This window comes from Amblyomma americanum, chromosome 1 (assembly GCF_052857255.1).
Source record: "Amblyomma americanum isolate KBUSLIRL-KWMA chromosome 1, ASM5285725v1, whole genome shotgun sequence".
Classification (NCBI taxonomy): Eukaryota; Metazoa; Arthropoda; class Arachnida; order Ixodida; family Ixodidae; genus Amblyomma; species Amblyomma americanum.
Window position 1 is genome coordinate 81,893,071 of NC_135497.1, and position 19,972 is coordinate 81,913,042.

The following is a 19,972-nucleotide window of genomic DNA, read 5'->3' on the forward strand; positions in this document are numbered from 1 at the left end:
GGTTGGTTAGAGTTTTATTTCAGCCACTTCAGTGGATCAGGTGAGGGTACGTGAAGGGTGAGGCGGACGAGCAGCACGGCGACGGACCCTCATGACCGGGCACTGTTGGGCCGCGGCGACTTTCAAGTCTCGGCCCGCAAAGCAGCCTCTCACCGCTCCTGTGATTCCATCCCTTGAAAGGGAGGCTTCGGTTTGTTTGGGCTTAGGTTCGGTAACTGCGCTCAAAATCCGCTCTGGTGCTTCGGTATAATTAAGAGGGTGGAGATCTTCCCCTTCTATGTATGAAGGAGAGCAGGAAAGGGCATGGCATGGTGGCGGTCTGTATAGTCGACGCCATACTGCCTGCTCGATATTGGTCTGAGAAGGAAAGGATGAGGGAGAGGGTGGTAGATTTGGCGGGAGTTTAGCGCTGTGGCTAAGGAGTTCCAACCATTATAACGCGATTTTGATGGTACTAGGTGGAAAAGGCTGTCTGTAATAGAATCTAAATTCTCAGTTGTTTAGTAAAAAATGTTTCAGTAATTAAAAAATGCGTATACCTCAAGCACGAAGTTTGTTTCATGGCACCCTCTGGTGTATCCTGACATGAAATTACACTAGAGAGTGCCATGAAAAGAACTTCGTGCCTGAGATAAGCGCATTTTCTAGTTCCAGAAAAATGTTATTACTAAATAAAATGATAATTTCGATTCTATGAGAGGTAGCCTTTTCACCTATTGCCCTCAAAACTGCGTTAGAATGGTGAGAAATATTTAGCCTCAGCACTGAATGGGGCGCAGTTGTAGCGGGAAAGAGGGACAGGGGGCAGGAGTGTATGGTTTTTTGTACCTTGGGGAAATCATTGTTTCATATGCCGAAAGCCGGACGCGATTGAACACGTCTTCTTGTATTGTTGGGAAGCCTCTTTCATTTGGGACATTATACAACGCACGATTAAAAAAGAATTACCGGTGGGTGCTTTCGGAATCAGATTTTTGCCTGTCGACAATGAAGAAGGGGTTCCTTTCGACATGATCGTGATATTTGGCCTGCACAGTATTTGGCGACCCAGGATGGCAGCCAGACATGCGGACATTGACGCGAGCCCGATAAGAGAGTGTTTTCGTGAATCTGTTGGAAGAGTTATTGAAGGCCACAAAATACAAGACCCAGTGCCTGGGTGGCTTCCGAGAAGGGAAGCTTTGTTATACATGCGCGAATTTTAATGTGTTTATGTAACCCCACATGCGGGTGACGTAGCTTTAGCATCTGTGTTGTGTTGTTCGCGTGGATTGGTTTATAAATGACGTGCTGAAGTCGGCATTAAAGAAAGAAAAAGGGGCCTGTGGCGCAACAGGTAACGCGTCCGACTACGGATCAGAAGATTCCAGGTTCGAATCCTGGCAGGCTCGGCTGCTTTCTTTTTTCTTGCTAAACGTTGCGAGTCAGTCGTCATAAATGCAAGCAGCGTCGTTTCCGGCACTGGCATGTAGCTTCAGGGCAGTGTGTGCGGCGTGACAACATCCAGCACACCGTCGTGTTGAGCGTGAGCGGCGCTGCTGCCCTTGGAGATGCGGTTATCGTCGAACCTCTACGCTTCACTGACCGCCTACTGCACACGATTCGCACGTGATGTCAGGAGATGGAGCGTATTATTATTAGTGGCGGTTTATTGTAAAATAAGATGCGAGAAGGAAAGGAAATATTTTTTGCTGACCGCGGCGTCTGCCGTCGAATCCAGACGCAACTGAGCTGCAGCTATAAAAGGGACAGGGAGAGGACAACGGGGGGAAAGAAAGAGGGGACTTACAGTAAGAAAGGACAGGCGATTGGATAAATATTATACGTAATAAATAGCGCCACGCCCGCCACTCTACTCTACTCTACTCTGCTCGCTGTAGAGCAGGCTCTCGACAGCGTTGAGCTTTTGCGGTGGCTTGCTTCCACGCAACCAGGCTGCAGCCCGCCGCTGTCGCGCTGCAGTCAGGGCGCACGGCCGCGCCGCTAGCAGACGACGCGGCAGCCCTCTCCGTCCCCGCTGGTGGCGCCGCCGTCACGGATGCCAGGGCACCAGTGGCGGGAACCTGCGAAGGAGCGCACGAAGCGGCTGGTGACTCTGCAGACTGCTACGGGGATTCCCCCGTTCGGGAGGGGGAGAAGGGGTGGCCCAGTTAGGAGGCCGGCGCAGACAGGCGGTCGTCTGCCGCGACCTGCATCTTTCCTCTCTCTGTCGCGATGGTGGTGGGGGAACGTGCACCGTGGTGAAGGAGGGGCACTGCGCGCACGCCTGTTGGCCCCTTCCTCCTCGACGCTGTATGCTGCTTCCCGCGATCTCCGTCGCTTGCGGTCCATGCTGTGCTGTCAGCAGATCGATGTTGGCATGCGGGTGGCAAGCCGCGAACGGCGTGCGCTCGGTACCACGCTCGGACCACGTGGCGGCGATTCCCGCCGGTGCAGCAACATCTCGCGTCGGAGCTTCTCCTGCGCCTCCCTGTAGCTGCTGGGCTGGCATCGTCTAGCGCGCTCTGCGTTAATTATGAAAAAGTTGTTGTGAAGGGTCCTGAGAGGCCTGGAATTTCTTTGGGTACCTGAAAACTCTGGAATTCCTATTGTAATTAATCGTGCATCATTTTTTTCTAAATTACAGGCGTAACGCTAAGAGAGCAGGAGTAGGTCAAGAAACAAATTCCAGTTCACGATGTCTGAGCTACCACAGCGGTGGCCTAGTCGTTTGAGCATCCGCCTCGCATGCGGGAGGTGCGGGGTTCGATCCCTAGTGTCGGCGCGCACACACCGGTGATACAATGGGTACCAGCTTTTCAATGCCTGGTGCTCGGCTTCCTTAGTGTGAAATGCTTGGGAAATGCTTGGGACGTTGAGTCGAACGAAAAACCTTGCGCCGTGATAATTCATCATCATCATGATGTCTGAGCTGAAATCGAGGATAAATACGACATAGACAGGGCATGTAATGTGAGGAAAAAAGAACCAGTGGTCTCTCCGGGTAACGAACTGGATTCCAAGATACGGCAATCGCAGCAGTAAGTCAGGTGGGCGGGCGAGATTAATAACATTGCAGCGATAAGGTCGTCCCATCTCGCACATGTATAGGTCTTTGTCGTGGATTTCACGTAGTTTTTCATTTGAAAGTCATGTACAAGCCCACGTGGGTCGTTTTAGATTGGTGATGATGAAAAAAAAAAAGCAGCCACGAAAGCACCTTCCGCCCATTTTTTTTCTTTTTTTGTAAAATGGATGTGTTATGGCGAACTGCACCGCTGGATATAAGCAAGGTGTGGAAACAGTGCCACAGTGACTGAAATAACCACTCTCGTAGGATACTTAGGTTTCCTCATCGTTGCTGCTGCTGCCTTCTGGGCTACTTCAGCCGCTGCCCAAATTGATCAGAGTGAGTGTAGATACTCGATCTGGCGTCCCCCATTAAGCAGTAATTAAGCAAAACCCCAAAAGTGAATTAGCGATTTTTCAAATTGCTCCAGAAACTGCTAAATTGGCTTTGCCAGTCTGGAAGTGGTTCTAGGTAATTTCTTCGTAGAGAATTTAGCAGACTTAAACTGTTGTCCATTCTGAGCCAAGGGCATGGGAGCATGTTGCGGACATAGAGTATACTGAGCCACGGTAACCGGGCCATCGATCGCCGCCTTCTGTTGTGGCCAGAACGGGTCGATGTGGGTGAGTGAGTACTCAGGCTGATGATGGTGGTGGTGGTCAGTGCCAATGGGGTGCTCGATAGATCGTAACCACACATATAGACAAGGCGAAACCATGCCAGTTTTTAAAATCCAGATTCATTTCTTGATTTAAAACTTTATTAATAGACTTGAAAGGCGCGCAAGGTGTTTAGGGATTAGGATAGATTAGAGATGTGAGCAACAGTTGGCATTCCTCAGTCCAGGAGTCCGTTGGCCTCAGCTGCCTCTTTTGCCCGTTGGATCTGCGGGTTTGAGTCAGCCGGAAGATCCTAGCTCTGCGTATGAAGAGAAAAGTCGTTCTCAAAAGCCCAGCAGCGCGAGAAGATCCCGTGCTTTCCCCTGCGAGAAACGGAAACTGGGCGAATGGGGCGCGCGGGAGGCCCATTTAAAGGCCCTCGCTTTAGGCCCATTGCGGACGCATCGTCCTCTGGTGGCGTGACTACGGCGTCAAATTCGAACTTTCTGCGCTGCTCTACGAAGGCGCTGACTCACTTTTACTTCGTCGTCCTCAAAAGTAGCGGCCACGCTAAAGTAACATATTCCCTGTCTGAAGAGGCAAGCAACAACGGTGCGTCAGTTGACGCCGACGACGCAGCCGAAAGCAAGCTTCGACGAAGAGGAACGACAGACGAAGCGTCTCAAGGGGGTATATCTTTACTAAATGTCGGATACGATAGCAGCTGCTATGTGTTAATCTACGCTGCACTCGCACACCAGCCGGCCCCGTTCACGGCCCTCATGTAGTCCTTGAAGTGTGGCTCCATCGAAGGGGGGTGTCCAGTGATTCGAGCACAGGCGGAGAGGGAAAGAAGAAGGGGGAGAGAGAAAGCGGCTTGTGGTCTGTTTTGCACGTGGTTTTAGACAAAGGGGTGTAGTTATAGTGTGCAAAGATCTGAATACACTCACAGTGAAAATAAATAAAAATAGTGCATGCTAGAAACATCACTGATCTTATCCGGTAGGCGGAAAAGAGAAAGAAGGAAAGAAAGAAGAAGAAAACGTTCTGAATGGTTTACAGCCGTTTTGGTTTCGGGGTGGCTGCAAGCTTTCTTTACCAGTGAAGGCTGCCGGGGTGAGACTACACTGTCTCCCATTGTTATTGGGTAGACTTGGAAATGAGTGGCCAGCTCTGGACTGACTCGTGCTTTGAGGTCACGGGTTGCCCTTTTTCATCAAGCCTTTGTTTACTGCTGCCGACCTTTTATTTTTCTTAGTGTCAGGTTGTAGAAGAAAAAAAAAACATGTCAGTGATTCTTAGTACAATTCACGGTGAAATTTTCGAAACGATAGAGAAGAAATATTTCGACTGCCACTAACGACAAGAATAAAAAATGGTTGCCTGCTTCGGCTTCATGCAGTCCCTACATTACAGCTTGCCCTTGTGTGTGTTCCCATGAGAAAATTAAGGGTCTTGTGTAAATGTTTTTCGCCCTACATTAGTTCACACAGCGGACGACTAAAAGACGTCTGCCGTATAGCCTGCATGCGTTCACTTTTTGGCAACGTGTGTGTGCGTGAAAGGATGGAGCAACGGTGCGGTAAGCCGAGACCGTATTGACAAGCGTAGACAGATTCTTTCGGCAGGTGGTGCAGGTGAAGCTCTACAACGCCGTGGTGTGGCGCCCAACAAACCAGAACCGCCAAACGTTCCTGCAAACATGTGGTTCCGCGGGTTTTGTGCCCTTATTTAAGTGCGCAGCAATTTCGAGTTGTCATAACTGAAGCGCTTGTTACTAATTCTACAAATCGCAAACTGTAATCGTCGACGTCGCCCGCTGGTAAGGAGGCCCTTCGAGATGTGCGGTTGTCACGGAGGCCGCGGTGAACAGAGGGCACAGAACGTGACGGCACTTCGCCAGTGTTTCGCACGTTGAGGCTCATAGGGACGTCTTACCCGTGTGGGGTTTGACGCCGCCGGCGCGAAGGCAGTGCGTCTCGGCCCAAGACGCCATTAGTTAATTAGCTAATCAGCGTGACTTTTTAAAAAGCAACGCCCGCCCCGGTTGAGAGTGTTCCTGAAAAGAGCTTTTGCCAAACATCCTCTTTTTAGGAATTTTCGAAAATGCTCGCTGAAACACCCTGTAAATGATTGTCAACCGCTCGAAATTAACTGTCGCAGAGATCAGTGTTCGTCCTGGCGTCCGCTACACCGCCTGGTGTTGTCCTTTTATTGCGGTTGTTCACTGTAGCTACGGCCGAGCACTGCCAACGCGACCTCAGCCACGGTGCGGGGGCATCACCGACCGTGGCACAAAGCCTAAGAGCGACCACTCAATTCAGATAGTGCGTACATAGTGTGTGGAGGTCAACGTCCCCAAGCAGCACGAGGCCGTTTTTGTTTCGGCTCCATCGAAATACAGGTGTCGTGACCAGGATTCGAACCCGCGACACTGAGATCAGCAAACGAGCGCCAAATTATTCGGCGCTGCAGCACATTTGGCGCTTTTGAAGGGTTTTATTCTGCTATGCAATAAAGGGTTATACGAAAACGAAGATGAGCCATTCCTTTCTCCATTGCTGTTTTGCCGAGTTCCGAGAGGTGTCAGGACTTTGCGATCGACACGGTGATTAGCTGCGCTTGGACGATTTAATCGGAAAAACACGTCTTACCTCATTTCCATTGTCACCTGGGCGAGCGTCGACATGGCGCACCGAAAATAGATGAGCCACATTTGTTCGTCGAAATGGCTCGCACTTTTTTTTGCCACGTGTACTCATGACAGCCCACCGCGCAGTCCTTCCTGCAGAATGTGTGAAGACCGCTGGTTGCTGGCTGGCTGAGCTGGTGTGCGTTCATATTCAATGCGGAACATACAGGAAGAAGAGACAGAAAACTGTATTGTTTATTCGTTCATTTATTTATTTATATCAGCCAATGCGGTAGGCACTGCAATCGGATATTTAACATTGTATATCGTTATTACAGAATTCCATAAGAATAAGAGCGAATGATTACTATTGTGAACATACACTGTTGCGTTGCATAATCAAACACTCTATGTCATATAGATCACTCCACTCATTTCACAATCCTGCACGTCCAGCCACCCAGCCAACCAACTCAACGGTCGAACCAACGAGGACCAGTCATGGCCAGTCTTCCTCGTACTTAGGAGCCAGCAATGAGTTGCACACTCTTATGAGTGGATTCATTTCTACGCACGCTGCAGCTGTACGTACGTGCCGGAGGCGAAAGAAGAGGCAGTGCATCACTGGCGAATGATATCGCCGCCATCCGGACGAGAGTGTCGGCTGCGACACCTGGCTGCATGCCGCGTCGTCGCGGGTCTACGCTCTGCGCGCGAGTAGCGGAAGCCAGCGGCTCTTGTGAACAGTCGGTATGCTTTGTCTTGCTAATGTGTACGGTCGAGCCCGATGACAGCTGTTTTTAAACCCAGTGTTCAACTGTAAGCGGTGTACGCTTGCTTACTGAAGTGTAACCTGATGCAGACGAACTAAGGAATAAGATATTCGGCAGGAAGTCAGCAGGCCTATTATATCGAAAGAAGACTAAAATATAAAGTTTGGGTTCAATCCCTATTCTGGGTAAACTTAATGAAGCAGCGCAACGGCATGAGGCCCAAAGTAGAAGACGGCACGAGCCACATAGCTGCCTCTGTTCCCGTCTTCTACTTTTGGCTGCGTGCCGTTGCGCTCGATCGCTGATAGTTATGTCTCACCAACTCGCTCACTACTTCATGTCCTACAACCCTGATATATACCGCGTTCTCCGAATTATTTCCGTAATTGTTACTAATTCATTCATCTTTCACCCGTAAAGTTGGACGGAGGGTTATGAACCACGCCGTGCGGGATTATGAGACCTTTTGAATTTCAGTTTAAAAGTAACGGCAGGATTCTTTTATGCGTGCTGCCTGCATGTTTCCTTTCACATTGTAGCTGCCTATACGCGGCTTTTCCAACAGGCGACGTTGCGGCTGGTGGGAAGCCTATCTACTCTGGACTGTCGTGCTCTGTCCGGCGAGGTGACACACGTGCGGCGATGTCGCTGAGTTTTAGTGGCGGCCGTTCGACCGGGAAGGCTTCTGTGCGCGTGGAGTCAACGAGAAACCGCGTGGGCTGTGCACTGGCGCATACGGCGCGCCGTTCGACGCTGTGTCCGGCCACCACGGCAGAGGCGGTGCTTCACGTAGAGAGTAGTTCGGCACAACGGAGACGTACTACAGCGCAGGCGTACGTCGAGCTGCGCTGTCCCACACTGCGTGGATTTGCCGCGGGTCACTAGAACCACACGGGTGTAGGGAAAAACGTACCCGGAAAAAAGGACCCATGCAATGGCCGCTATGGATGAAAGTCCCCGAGGGAAAATTTACCCATAGATTGAATTCTTCGTGGGGCTACCTGAACCAAAATTGCACTCTTTATTAGACTCTTTCATGACTTTCAGAAAAGATCGAAGCATGAAGTGTTTTGCTGTACGAGATGACACCACAATCATGCATTGCAGGCTGTGCCGTGAAAATCGCGCCACAAAACACTTCCGCCGGTGATTGGTTGAAGCGCAGAACTGCCCAGGGGCGCACTGGCTTTTGCCCACTCGTTATTCGCAGCCGTCATTCGTCAGCACCGCGAACATTAAAATAATGTTATAAGATTGTTGTGTAAGTTCCAATAACATACATACACGAACTTTACTGAAAGATATGTGTACTATCGGGGACAAAAGCAACCGCACCCCCCTCCCCCCCTCGGCCCTTTTTGTAACTGGAGAGGGCCAGATGCTTGTGCTGCACAGTAACTTTTGTACACATTAGTATTAGAGATTGTGGGCGCTCGCAGAAGCCCAAGAGCTCATAGGAGGGACACAACAGTCGCAACAATGCGTGGTCAATACAAAATTACAGGTAGTTGACAATCTTAATACAATGCACAGAATTAAACAACATTGCACGCTATATTGAAATGATATGCTAATGTTAAAAACTGACAAGAACGTCATGTATTGCGTGGTGATGTATTGACTCATGTATTCTAATGCTGTGTTCGAAATCTTACTTGAGACTTGAAGTCGTAACCGTAGAGTAACATTGCAAATTCTAATGTTAATATAATCTTTAAACCATACCCTTAAAAGAACATTGCTAATATTTCTAAGCATTTACGCATCGCGGAATATTTCTGTTTGTGCAATAGTGATGCTTTCCAAGTAGCAAAAGTGTTCAGTTTAATATCTTAGATGGTATTCAAGTAGAATTTTTTGCTGTGTTAGTTGTTCCATTCTTACACAAGTAAAACAGCGCGAATGGAGGTGCCCGAAGGTGTCCCGTATTCTTTTGGCCTTCGGGCGCCTTCATTCGCGCTGCTAATACTTATATCTGAGATGGCACCGCTTGCCACAGATCGCGTGCACAGTCCCAAAATTTTACGAGAAAACTCTGCATGTTACCCACTCGCCGCTATCACTTATGGCACCCTTCGCGGCTGGCTGCTTAATCTTGAGGCCATGCTGTATCTTAGAAAGGAACTGTATGAGTTGCACGTATTAGTTGCGCTCTACTTTAGTGCCTGTCGCCTTTGTAGCCCCATGCTACAACTATGGTCTCCAGTATATTCTAGGCACTATGCTACAACGTTATTCTGTAGTTTGATGGTCAGATATTCCTATGGTTAAATGTTTATTGAAGGTTAGGAAAAGTTATTCCTTAGTTTATTTATAATGTCTACGAAATAAAAATAAAGAAAGCATTCAGGACAATGTATTAACGTTCGACTGAAACAAAAAAAAATAACATCGTAGTATCTTTGTGGGTATATCTTCGCCGATATTAATAAATGCAGTAGATGAAAACTGTGCATGCCGTGGACATAGATGACACTGGCGCCCCTTACGACATGATTATGCTTCTGGGTCTCCACAGTTTATGGAAAACTCAAATGGCTGTCCGGAATGCTGATGTTGTTATTCGATCTGTAAGAGAGAACTTTGTGGAGAGTGTGTGTTACATACGAGAAGTGTACCGGGCACAGGCAAACCCACATGTATGGTTGAGTGCGCTCGATGAATTGGTGCAACTCAAGAAATTTTAACTTGTGACCGGCCGAAGCAGGCCACGTTGTTTTAGCAATGTATCGTGCTTGTTTCAATGAAAAGGCGTTAAAAAAAGCCTGTGGCGCATAGGATAAAGCGTCTGACTACGGATCAGAAGATTCCAGGTTCAAATCCGGGCAGCCTGGTTACTTTCTTTTTTCCTTATTGGCAACGACGTAGCGAATGATTTGTCATGCTACATGTATCATTATTGCGACCACCGCAACGTAACTTAGATCCTCATTGTGGTCGAAATTATTCCGGAGCCCTTCGATACGGCACCTCTTTCTCCTTTCACTTCCTCCCTTCCCTTACGACGTGGTTCAGGTGCGCAACGAAATCTCAGACAAATCCTGCGCCTTTTCCTTTCCTCAAAAACCAATTTTTCCACTGTGTGCGACGCGACAACGGCCAACATACGGTCTTATTTGTGTGGACACGTGAACCGGCGTTCCTACTTTGGAAATACTATTGTCTTTGAATATTTGCGTCTTACCAGCCACCGCCCTTGAGAACTGCAGCGACTCTGCGTTTTTTTTTTTCAGCACTGTTATTAATAATTTTTCCTTTATTGCTTCTCCTCTTTTCCCTCTTTTTTCTCCTCACTTGTAATGACTTGCAAATAACTTGTAAGACCCAAATTGGAGTATTCATCTGTCATCTGGGGAAAACATCAAGCGTATCTAATCATTGCATTGGAAGGTGTTCAAAATCATGCCGCCGGAATCATTCAATCCGCATATTTATACGACGTCAGTGTTTCATCCTTGAAAGCAAAATCTCGTCTTCCACCCCCCTCTTTGTGTTGCCGCTTTCCAAGCCTCGCCCTTTGTCACAAGATTCTTTTATTCGTCTCTCAGTCACGCACCGTTTATCACAGCCGCAGCACGCGTATCTCACCGCATGCACCAGTCATCCACTTCAAGTTGCGCGCCATTTTCTGAAAATTGGTTTCTGAAAATTGGTTTTTGAGAAAAGGAAATGACGCAGTAAGTGTCTCACATATCTGGGTTGACACCCTAACCGCGCCGTAAGCGAAGGGATAAAGGAGGGAGTGAAAGCAAGGAAGAAAGAAGGAAAGAAAGCGACAAAGAAAGAAAGAAAGGACGTTTTCTGCTTCGTTCTCTTTTAGAGCAGACACAGGCTGGAACGGCCTACCTATGATATCTTCGCCACCGCTTCAGCTGTATTCCAAGAACGTGTGACTGATCATCTTCAATGCTAAATCACCATCGCCGTTTGTTTTCCTACAATCCTGTATTCATAAAAGCCCTTGAATGGGGGATTTTTAGGGATAAAAGCTGAACTAAGCTGACCTGCCGCAGCGACTGTACACAGCGTCAGCGATAGAGGTTGGCACAGGACGTTCTCCGCTGCTCTGCTTGGGATGAGTGCTGCTTTCTCCGTCATCGAGCGCCGGGCGCGGAGAAAGACGTGACTCGCGGTGATGCGGCAACTTCTGACCGTCAACGCTCCAAGGAGGTTCTTCGACAAGCAGAGAGAGCGAAACCAATATTATTGCCTTGCATTCCTGCCATGCAGCACCCAGCGCTTACGTAACAGCTGCTGCTCTGGCATCCATGGGCAAATCGCAGCCGGCCTCCAAGACACGTGCGAATGGAGGAAAATCGCGCGAGGGAAATTCTGTTTTCATCCCTGCAGAAAATCCACCTTCTATCCCGAGTCACCCCAGTCAGGGCATTGCCTTGTTGATGCGTATCCGTTGGTGGACAGAGGGACCTCCTTCAGCGCACTCCGGGCGGGGATGGAGCCCTCTCAGCTGCAGCGTCACTGCCGAAGCTGAAAGGCTAATAAACTTATCACCTGGTATATCGAGGAGAAAATTTGTGCGCCACTGCAGTGGGAGGTATTGCTGCAGACCACCGAGTTCTAGTTCTGTGGGGCTGGCTAGCGCGCTCATGAGAAACTGTGGGGAAAGGAAAGGCACAGTAACACTCTCGTTCAGGGCGCACACCCAAGCCGCACCATGAGGGGAGGGATGAAGGAGGGTGCCTTTTTTTTAAAAGAATGCTGTAGCCCTCACTTAAGGGCCGTTACAGGAGAGGAATTAAAAAAATAAAGAAAACAATTTCAGGCACAGACAATAAAGCATTACAAAACATGGTCAAAGCATGCATCTACACGGAGACAACAACGCAAAAAAACAAGGGTGAAAGCACTGATGGCGATACAAGAAATCATTTCTTCTCTGGTTGCCCATCGTACAAATAAAAAAAAATTAAACACTGACATTTTGTGCTGCTGCAGTGCAGTCCGGGAGGCCATTTCACAAATTAACTCAAGAAGGAAAAAAAAACAGTTTAGGAAGCCATCTAGGCGTGCATGATAAGGCTGGCTGTATTATCACACTGTGGTTCAAACCTGAACTGCGTTTTAGAGGAGGGTGAATATATGTTTCTTTGTTGATTTTTGTTTCATTCCTACTTACCTGAGAAACAATTTCAGTCGTCATTTTTCTTGTCGCGTTTCTAACAGTTCCAGATCACAACATTTCGGCATGTCTGATAAGAATCGGCTCTCCGATAACGCGAACAAACAAAACGCACAGCAGTTCTCCGAATTTCTTTGTTTGTTTCCGCCTCCATCGAAATTCGGCCCTCTGCGGCCGGAATATTCGATGCGGTGACCCCGTGTTTAGGAGCAAACCACTGTACCATGGAAAGCCCGCGAGGTGTGAGCGAATATTAGAAATTTCGAATAGTTTGTGAATAACAGAATGTTTTGCTGCGCAAGTTCGTAACTGTACATGTTACAGGCGCGAAAAGAGACACAACACGAGGCATAAAAACGGGAGGCATTCCGTTCCGTCTTTCTGCCTTGTGTTGTGTCTGTTTTCGCGCATGTAACCAAAGAAGTTTGTGAGCAGCTCGTTATTCGCATCGCGCCGCGCATTTAATGTTAGAACTGCTCGTACGCATACTATTTTCAAATCGCGGATTTTCCTACCCTTCTGAACTCGCTATCAAACGCCTTGCGTTTCTGAGCTGTGTTGTCTGGTTTGGTGCGCACATATTGCTCTTGTCGTAAGTGCTTTCCCGCAGTGCCGATTTCCAGCAGAAGTGCACGTGCTGGTACTGTGAGACCTTGCAGATAAATGCGTTTATGGCCATCGAGAGCCGCGGCACGGCCACCCCGAGCTCACGGAGCAAAAATTAAGTGCAGCACCATGAAGTGTTCCATGTACCGTGCCGCAAACGCAGTCGACAGCTGGCTGACAGTGTTGCGACTGGCTGGCTGACAGTGTTCTTGTGTTCGCGATCGCTACAATACAAGACCTGGCGCGGGCGGAATCGGGCTGTAGTATGTGTGGACATCAGCGGTGTTTTTGCGGCAACAGCATTTGTCCTAAACAGTGGAGGAGAACAACAGGTCCAACTTTTTTGTAGTGTTATTTAAGCGGCGTCTTCCTAGCCGCCCGACCCTCGCGTCGGTGTAAGCCGGAAATGGGCCGGCAACGGTTGATGGGGTCCTGCCCATTCACCAAGGCTGGCTTTTCCTCCCAATTCGCACTCTCATGTGTGTGTGTGTGTAGGGGGGGGGGGGGGGGGGGCAACTTCCGCAGTGAAGACGCGTCCTTCACCGTGGCTCCTACTACTCGTAATTTGCGACCACGTTTTACGACGGACGCTTCTGAGAGGTACTGTTGTCCCCCTCATCAAGGGCGTTCGGCGTGCACGGAAGGGCTGCAGGTAAGCTGCAGCAGCCAAACCACGCAACTGCGCCATTGCGACTCCTATATAGCTGAGGGGCTTTACGTAAAGCGATCCCCGCGCCCCGTCTCGCGGCATAGTTTCGTTTTTGCTTCTTTGTGCTCGTTCGCCTCACAGTCAGACAGGGAGAAAAACTACCCGGTCCCGCAGTGCATCATGCAGGTCACGTCGGGACATGACGTCGGCAGCCAGAGTCACCGCAGCGAGCTGCGACGTCGGGTCTGCAGACATGAGCAGGACCTCCCAGACCTCGCAGCTCGAGATGGCGTGCTGTCCCTGCGGGGGAGTGTCAGCAGGGCAGCCGTAAAGGATCTGGGAGAGTGTGGCGTGAGGGTCACCGCACAGGGAGCATGCAGGGGACGTGCCACAATAGTGGGATAACAGCTGAGGGGATGAGACGTCTGAAAGGGATCTGTTGGGAGTGCGTAAGAGAGGGGTGGGGAGGGGGATAAGTCCGACGGTCCAAACGGGGTACTCGCGTGAGCTCCGCAATGGTGTGCGCCCGCTGCTTCGAGAATCCTGGATGACGACTGTCCTGAACCCGGAAATCAAACCTCGGGCCAATTTATCGACAGCCTCGTTTCCAGGGTTCCCAGAGTGAGCCGGCACCCACTGGAGCTCTACGCTGCGCGGTAAATTTTGGGTAGGGGCGTTCAACAATTGCCAGGCAGGGGTGTGAATCCTGCCCCTGGCAAACATAGACAGAGCCCCTTTGGAGTAGCTGAAGATGTATTGGGCGTCTTAATGTGCTAGGGCTGTGTCGATGGCGGTCTCGTCTGCCTCCTCGGGCGTAGAGCCCGAGGGAAGACGGTGTGTTACGGGGTGGGGTAAGGTTTGAATGTAGGCAACTGCTACCGCTTCATGCGCTGTACATGCGGCGTCTACGCAAACGGCATTGTGGGCTTGCCCGTAATATTTATGGAGGGTACTATCGGGAGCTACGCGGCGAGGGATATGATATTGGGGATGGGCGTTTCGAGGAAAGGGTTTCACAACGAGAGGTGCATGGATGTGTCGAGGAATGGCTATAAGGGTTGACTGGTTAGCCGGTACGTTGATGCGAAGGATGAGAGGTTATGGCGGCCAGTTGCGCTCGCAGCAAGTCTAAGGTACTAGCTGTGTCTGAAAATGCGCGTCAACCATTTCCTGAATGGTGCTATGCATGCCTAGTGCAAGGAGTTTGTGCTAGTGCAGCGAGGTAGGTTTAGGGCTGCCTTAGTCGCAAGGCGGATCATGGCGTTCACGCGTTCGGTTTCCGTGCGGTTCAATTTGAGATGCGGTGTTGCGTATAGAATGCGTCTAAGCGTAAATGCATGCACTACTTTCATGTTGTCCGCTTCGTCTAAACCCTTGTTAAGGGAGGATACTCGGCGCAGAAGGTGCAACACGGATCACTGCGACGATGGAACTGCATCAACACCCGCATCAAAACTGACGCCGTCCATTAGCACGCTGAATGTCATTGTATTCATTCCTTTATTTATTTCACAATTCTGCAGTCTCCTCCTGGTGTCCAAGCAGGGCTGGGAAACGAAACATAAACCAAAACACAAATACAAAAAGGCAAATAATAAAAATCATGCATTCACACTTTTCAAACAGGCAATAAAATCCGCTGCATCCTTCCACCAACAACACTCTGTAGAAGCCTATATGACCGCCTCTCTTGTGAAAATTTTCCTACGAGTTTTTGAAGCTGAAGGTAGCGCTTTTGTGAAATCATGCTTAGAACGCCGCCGGATATGACCGCCACTCTTGTGAACCATTGGAGGTGGCCCGAAAATTTTCGAACAGTGACTGATCGAATATGTTTCCATTCGATTCGCAGAAGGAATGAAATATTGCATGCTTGAAGCTATTCGAAACGAATCTAATCCGTTCCTAAGTTTTCGAATAGTTTACGGGTTCGGTCGAGGTGGGCTGTAGTATTTTTCTACCACTGCTGGAAAAAAAAAAGCGCTCGCTCCGACACCGCACAGCATGCCGCCGCGATGTGTCTGCGCGGGAAGGTGGGTTCAGCGCCGCGCCGCGGTTCGTCCGTGTGGCCGCGCTTCTGATGCTCATACCTATAAGACTGGACAGCGCGACGGCTAGGATTCCGCCCAGTTTAAAAAGCCCTCCCTTCGAGCCTTATATCGGAGGCCCACGGCTGGAACTCTTGTCGCTCTCATCATCCGAGAGATGTCGCTCGTTAGTTCACTGTCATCAGTAGCAAAAGGCAATTTTCCTAAGCGTATGACTTTACGGTTACAGAGTTGATATACTGACTTTGTGACTCGGTGTTGCGTGTCCCCTAGTGGAGATATCGGTGTGGCGTCTTTCCGCAGCTACAGCTTTAATTCTGGGACTTTGAGCGCCGCCTCTATCTTCTGCTTCGCTGTTTTGCATAAATATTCGTTTTGCACGAAATATTGGTACAAGCAGCGAAAAATCGCAAAAATATTCGGTTCGGTTTCAAAATGCATTGTCCGCAAACACCTACCTCATATGGGGAGTCAATTCGTAGCATAATAAGCCGAGCATTTTGTTTCCGTGACTCTGCCGGTACAAAGCTCTTCCGAAAAAAGCTTCAGGAAGACCAGGACGACCGGGAAGCTCTCCGACCTATAGTCCTTCGCTAGGAAGAGCTGTAGGGAGCCTTTTCTTTAGCAAACAACACATACGCCAGTAAAATAGAGTCCCGTAGCGCATCATAGCTTTATGTCGCACCGTATATATTCTGTTGACGAGAAGCTATCAGGTTTGCATTAAATACCACTCAAACGAACTTTTCAGCCAAACGCACTTTTCCGCCATCTCCCGCCAAAACCATATTGTATCCAATACAAATTCTGCAAATGCGCTTCATCTCGACGAATTCCAGCCCACTCAGCATTCACTCTTGCAGAGAGTGAAGGTTTTGAAAGGTTTCGGGTAAGTATTACCTCAGTAGAAAAGCAATTTTAGCCCGCGAAATCTTGGACAGTGCAATTATGACGCTTCGAGCTTGCAAGACATCGCAGCGCGAATACTTTCTGTAGCAGAAATTCCGGACGCCATGTCTGCTTTAGTTTGGTACGACATACGCAGCTGGATTGCAGTGTAGTAGCCAAGCGCACTGACTCGCGCGTTATTCTCATACCAGGGAAGAGAAAGAATTCGTTTACGAATAAAATTCAACAGGAACTTAATTCTCTAGAGGACCTCCATGGACGAGCCATGGGTCATCATCAGCCGACTGTCACTCCTGGCTCCTGAGGAGCCCATTTTGTGTTTTCTAGCACTGTGTGCTCATCCAAAGCAGTTTTGCGGTTTTCCAGGCATGCAGCAGGGGTACTGAACGATCGTTTTGGTATCATTTCCGAAACCAATTGAGCCTGTTAGGGGGATAAGCAGTTGAAAGCCTTTCCCTCTACCACAATAAATGCCAACGCGACCTATAAAAGTGTTAAAATTCGCGACTCTCGGGACACTGACACGGACTCAAACATGAGGCATGCGGCATGGCGTTAACAACGAAGATAGGAAAGTCGGGGAAACGGGGAAGACTTTTGAATCCATTGCGATCTGCGTATAACTTTATATCATGTGCTCTGAAATAACTTTCAGCTTAGACAAGACTGTGCACTGTTAATTTTTTCTTGTGGCTTACTGTTAGACAAGATCCTATGAAACACTTCTCCTAATATACACCATATGAAATGCGCTTCTGGAGAGTCAGATTGTGTCCCAGTAAATTTACAGTACGTTGTAATGTACATCCAGCAATCACTGCTTCTGTATTTTTCTTCAATAACCATACCTTTTATATTTTATATATCTGCTTCTGAAATTGCCCCTACAACGGCCCCCATTTTCTGCATCCCTTCCCTCACGGCACGGTTCCGTTGTCCACCGAGAGAGTGAAGTAGTTACTTGCGGATTCGCCACACTGCTGTCTTCAGCAGCAGGCATTCATTACCTTTTTCGCACCTTCACTGTACCACTTGCACTTCCATTGGGCGGCCTTGACTGCACACACCCGCAGCATGTCCCTTTGCCCCTTTAAGGCCCTCGTGAGCCGTGTTCTGCTTTCCAGTCACGCGAAAGTGAGGGTCAGGCGCGCCATCACCTGATCCAAGCCCCACCCTATCAACTGTCCGGATATCTCGGCAGCTGCATAAGACGGCCCATACTCATGCAACGCTTTCATTGCCTCCCATTATTTCCGTCCTCCTTCCCCTACCACCCGGAGTGTTTGGCTTCACGGGCCATTGCGGAGCAAGCGCTCCTTTTCACTGGGCTCTAGTACTCACCCCGAATGGAGTTTTTGAACGCTACGACGAAACAGCGCTGACGTGCGGGGCGGAAGAGGAGACGAACACATGCGCTGGACTAACAACCAACAAGCCCGACTCAGCCCTCTCCATGAAGTTTTTCCTCATCCTGCTTCCCCATTGGAGCTGCAGCTGCAACCCCGTTGTGGCGCAGATTGTGGCTACAGCAAAGCCTACAAAAAGCAAAGCTAGAAAATTGCGCTGTAAAGGCGTCGCAAGCACATACAACTTCCGTAGGGTACATAGTTGACTGTGGAGAATTCAAGAGTTTTGCGGAAAATGACTACATTTTGTCAGAAGTGTTTTTGCCAATACATACTATATTTACACTCTACCTCATATTCATGACGCACTCAAAGCGTCACGTATGCCGTCTTTCTTCAAGCACCGAGAGCACACGTCCGCATATTAAATGCATAAAAACATAAATTAGCTCTTGCTTCAGCGCAAATGTTTATCTTTGATGGCAAAAGCGATCGCCAAACGCCAACGGGCACAGTGACCACTCACTCTTATGTCACATCTGCGCTCACCGATGTAACAGGTAAAACAGCTGCGTGTATGTATTGGCTAGGCTCGTAGACAACTCGCACAACGGGCCGATGTCATCTAGACTGCCTTGTCGCACGCATACCTCAAATGAACGTTGGTCTTGTTCGCGACCTTCATCCACCTCGGCGGTCTTCCCATTGCACTCCTCCGCCATGTAAATCCAGCTTGCATGCCTTTTGCTAGCAGGCCGAAGCGAGATGCGCTGAATAGCGGCTGTGAGCCGCCCTGTGCTCTTCGGCGTGGGCTTTACCAACGGGAAGTGCAGAACGCAAGCACACTACTCAGACACGCATCGTTGAACGCAGCGTGATGATAGGAACACCGGTCAGCAGACCCGTCCGCTCCGCGGACGTCGCTGGTAGTGGTTGCCGTTACCTCTCCGAGACACGGTGAACGCAGATGACAAATACACCGCTTACGCACTCCACACAAGAACACCAACGCGACTCGGAAAAGTGTAAAAATTCGCGAGCTGACATCTGACCACCAACAGTCAAGCGTTCTGCACGCGACATGGCTGGACATGGCTACCAGGTTGACATTAGCGACGTTTGCGAGCGTTGGCGTTAACAAAGAAGAAATGAAAATCGGGGGCACAGGGGAAAGAGTTTTCTATATAAATGCTCCACCATACAAGTTGAGTTTTTCGTCTTATACAAGACTGTATACTCTGCTAGTTTTCTTGCCGCTACTGAAGCGCGTATGAAACACTTACACTAATACAAACAATATGAAGTGCGCTTCTGGAAAGTCGGACAGTGTTCGAATAAATTAACTTCATGTTCTGATGTGCGCCCTGCGGTCACTACTGTATTTTTCTTCAATAACCTTACATTGTATGTTTTATCAATTGCTTCTGATATTTTCTCTACTACGTCCCCTAATTTCTGCACCCCTTCCATCATGACATGGTGTAGGTGTCCAGCGATAGAGTTCATGCACCTTTCTTTTCCTCCTAAACAATTTATTAATTTTTTTCAACTAAGTGCACTGTCCGCGGTTACGGCAGTTTTTGTTTCTGCTGAGAAATTTTCTGGCAACGCAGGTGTCGTATGCATTCCATTTGCATTCTCTTGTGCGAACATAAGCGCCGTAGAGACGGCTACAAAATCTAAACAGTCAGCTCATGAGCCTCGAGCCTGTGCGTAGAGCACTGCTAATTTACTGTAGCACTGCACCCATGAAATACAGTGAGACGGTGCACAATTACCAGAATGCAAAACTGACACTAAATTGAAGGGAAAATTGATACTTCCCTTTATTTTTGAAATCGCGTTTTTTATAACGTAAAAAGAGTGTACTACTGATATGTTTTATTGTCGAAAACAAGTTTAATCGAAAGGACCTGGCAACAAAGGTTAAGTTTGTTGCCAGATATTTGTGAATTCGCATGGTGGCCAGATTGAGGAACTAATTTGTGCGCATTAAAGTTAATTCAAAATACTTGGTGCGATTCAAGTAATTATTAAAAATAAAAGTTACATGTCATGCGGAAAGCATGCGCGTAAACTTGCATTGTTTAAAATTTATTGCACCTTGTTGTAAGACTTTAGCACTTAGAGTTTGACATGGTTGCCAAATTTACCAGTAATTTAAAGAATAGGTTTTAGAGCGGCGTACGCTTTTTTTATTTAAAATATGGCAATAATTGTT

At 48.7% G+C, this 19,972-nt stretch overlaps 1 non-coding gene across 1 annotated transcript; it reads left to right on the forward strand.

Annotated features, from left to right (window-relative positions):
- Positions 1–1,318: 1,318 nt before the first annotated feature.
- Positions 1,319–1,391, forward strand: TRNAR-ACG (transfer RNA arginine (anticodon ACG)). Its single transcript has one exon. It is a non-coding gene; the product is annotated as a tRNA-Arg (tRNA).
- The last annotated feature ends 18,581 nt before the right edge of the window (positions 1,392–19,972 follow it).